We start from the raw sequence: 3,870 nt of genomic DNA, 5'->3' as shown, positions 1-3,870 counted from the left end.
AAAAAGATACTTTTTACACCCTGTAAAGTATCATACCACTTGCATGTGGTGTGGTGTATTACACACGCCTGCCACGTCAGTATAATACAAAAAAATATTAAAAATAATCAAAAACCCCTTATTATTTTTTAATTTTGTCATCTATCATTTTTCTCTATTCTTCTTCATCGTTCACTCATCAACATCCAATTTATTTCTCTTATTCTTCATTATTCACTCATCAAAATCACTTTAATTTTTCCTCAATTCGCCTAAGCTTGGATTATTTTTTTTCCTGCATTTAACAGTCATTTTTGAATTGTCTCATCCGAGCTTTGTGATTTTGATTGAAATTATAATCAAATTCTTAATTTTGAGATTTTTGCTTGGAAGTGAGATCAATTTGTTGAATGGTTAAGGAAAATAAATTTGAGTTTTGTGATTTTTTATTGAAATTGTAATCAAATTGTTGAGTAATTAAAAAAAATTCATCTGAATTTTGTTAGTTTTGCTTGAAATTGTGATCAATTTATCGAGTAATTAGAGAAAACCCATCTGAATTTTGTGATTTTTGATTGGATATTTGGAATTGAATTGCTATAGAGCTGGTTAGGGATATTGCTTCTTTCTGATATATATTTTGGTGATGATGTTTAATTAAAGAGAAATTAATATTAGGATGTTTGGTTTCTTGGGTTGTTATGGATCTCTGGCTAGAAAGATATTGATTCTTTCTGATATAATTTGGTGATGTTGTTTAATTTAAAGAGGAATTAGTATTAGGAAGTTTGGTTTCTTAGCTAGGTTGTTATAAAGTTCCATTGCTTCTTTCTGATATAGCCTCGTGATGTTGTTTAATTGAAGGAGAAGTTAGTTCGATTTCTTAGGTGGTTATAGCGCTCTGGTTAGACATTGCTTCTTTCTGATATAGCTTGGTGATGTTATCTATGACTCACAAAAGCGATTTTCTTATTTTTGACAGTGTCCTAATAATTCATAATGATCTTTCTCTATTGTTTCTTGGGAGATGATAGTGAAATTTTCTTTTCTCTTCATATCGAGCCTGTTGATTATGTGTTTGCATTTGTACATTAAATCTATTGAATTTGGAAAGATTGCCTTATTATTTTTAAATTAGTGAAATTGACATCAATTCGGTGGGGTTGAAGTTTGAGGGTAGAGGTTAATGAAGAAGATAGTTGGTTGGGGTGTGGTTGGAGTTTGGGGGTGGGGGTGATGAGGAAGATGCTGATTTGGGGGTGGGGGAGGGGAGATGGATGGTGGGGGTTGGGTAGAGTGATTATTTTTTTTTACATTAATTTTTAATGTTGACGCGCCTTTTTTTATTTAAATAATTATGTTTTTTCCACGTCAGATCTAGGGGGTAAAAAGTATCACTTTTTTATAGTTTAGGTGTGTAATAGGTTACTAGTATAATTTAGGTGTGACTTCGACTTTTCTTAGATAGTTTGGGGTGAAAATGATGCCTTTTTCCTAATTTAATTGTAAGAGATGGTCTTGAATTTTTTGAGCTTTATTTTGAAAAAATTCATCTTGCTGTTGGTTTTATTCAAGGAAATAATCGAAGAAAAGGAATTAGAGAATTTAAAGTTAAATTTGAACAAAATGGACTTGCACCGATATTGATGCCTAGAGAATGTGATACTAAATGGAATGTTACGTATGATTTTTTAAAAATTTGTCATACTTATAGAGTTCTTATTACACTAACTTTTAACCAACATTGTGGTTCATTTGCTGATTCGGCTGAATGTATGCTACATGATTCTGATTGGGTTGTAATTGATGATCTTGTTAAGTTTTTGAAAATTTTTTATATAGCTACGATTGAATTTTTCGGTGTTTATTATCCTACTGTTTGTAATATTTTAGCATATATAGCCGATATTTCTTATTTGCTCAAAGAATATAAGAATAAAGAAGGCTACAAAGAAGCTGTTGGTGCTATGCTTGCTAAATTTAAAAAATATTTTTTTTCAATTTTCGGTATTTACTTGGTTGTAGCTATGCTAAATCCGTGTATGAAATATACTACTATGTGCCACTTTAGTACTCTCATTTATTCTAACTTAGAGATAAATACTAACAATGATTCTGATGATGAAGAACAAGAACAACCAGATTTGTAGACGACTATGGGTGATGCGAACGCTTACATATATAAATTATATAACCATTATGTTGATTTACTTGATTCAGCTGTACCGACAAATATCACTCCAACTGTCGCTCCTCATCCTCCTGAGGAGCCATCATCTTCTAAAAGGCCGGCACATAGTGATTTTCCTGATCACTTTTATGATTTAAATTGTTGGAACAGTGTTGAGGCGAAAACTTACACAATAACTTATCGGGAAGAGCTTAAGTATTATCTTCGAACGCCGATAGAGGATCTTAGACGACGGATCAACGCGTTGAATTCGTGGAAGAATAATGAAACACAATATTCTGTGCTTTCAAGATTAGCTAGAGATATATTGAATGTTCCAATGCCAACCGTTGCATCAGAGAACGCTTTTAGTCAGGGATGACAACAGCTTGGAGACAATCGACACTCATTGAAAAGTAATGCTATGAATGTTCTAGTTTGCCTTAGAAATTGGATTAGAGCAGAACGAAGAAATCAAGGAATGGAGGTGGAATCGAAAGACGAACAAAAACTTGAAGAAACTATAACTTCAAGGGAGAACTCAACAAAATCAAGTCCAATGCATGATTTTGTCGCCATTGATTTTGACTATCCCATGCTAGTTCCCATTAATGTTAACATGGATGAGTTGAAAAAAATAATGAAAGCTTTGTAAATTTTTCATTCATGTACATTATAAATTTTGAATCATTTTGCAATCAATAAAATATAACATTCATTCACTCCTTACTTTGTAATTTTTTCCATTTAATGATTTAAATTAAATTTCTAGTTTAAACTAAATACTTAATTTTAATATATTACTAATTTACTATCAAGTTTTACACTAAGTAATAGACAATTAAACATAACAAACATATAACCATATATACACATAATGAAAAAATAAATTTCTTTTAAGTTCAAAACCTCAACTATTATTAATTTATTATATTAAGTAGCATATTATTTAAAGTAGTACATATATTGAATGATACGTATATATGTGTATATATAGAATATAGACTCTAAAGTAGTATATATTTAAGGTATACATGTGTATATATTTTATAAATTAGTATATAACTATATATATAGTGTGTGTATATTGTAGTATATATAAATTAGTATATATCTTGTAGTAGATGTTTTGTTTAAAGTAGTACATATATTGAATGGTACGTATATATGTGTATATGTAGAATATAGACTCTAAAGTAGTATATATTTAAGGTATACATGTGTATATATTTTGTAAACTAGTATATAACTATATATATAGTGTGTGTATATATTGTAGTATATATAAATTAGTATATATCTTGTAGTATATATTTTATTTAAAATAGTACATATATTGAATGGTAGGTATATATGTGTATATATTTTATAAATTAGTATATAACTATATATATAGTGTGTGTATATATTGTAGTATATATAAATTAGTATATATCTAGCAGTATATGTTTTATTTAAAGTAATACATATATTGAATGGTATGTATATATGTGTATATATAGAATATTGACTCCAAAGTAGTATATATTTAACGTATACATGTGTATATGTTTTATAAATTAGTATATATCTTGTAGTATATGTTTTATTTAAAGTAGTACATATATTGAATGGTACGTATATATGTGTATATATTTTCGATAGACTCTAAAAGAGTATATATTTAACGTATATATGTGTATATGTTTTATAAATTAGTATATAACTATATATATAATGTG

Source organism: Capsicum annuum, chromosome 7 (assembly GCF_002878395.1).
Source record: "Capsicum annuum cultivar UCD-10X-F1 chromosome 7, UCD10Xv1.1, whole genome shotgun sequence".
NCBI classification, from domain to species: Eukaryota; Viridiplantae; Streptophyta; class Magnoliopsida; order Solanales; family Solanaceae; genus Capsicum; species Capsicum annuum.
The sequence above is the reverse complement of the archived record's forward strand: the minus strand, read 5'-3'. Positions refer to the sequence as shown.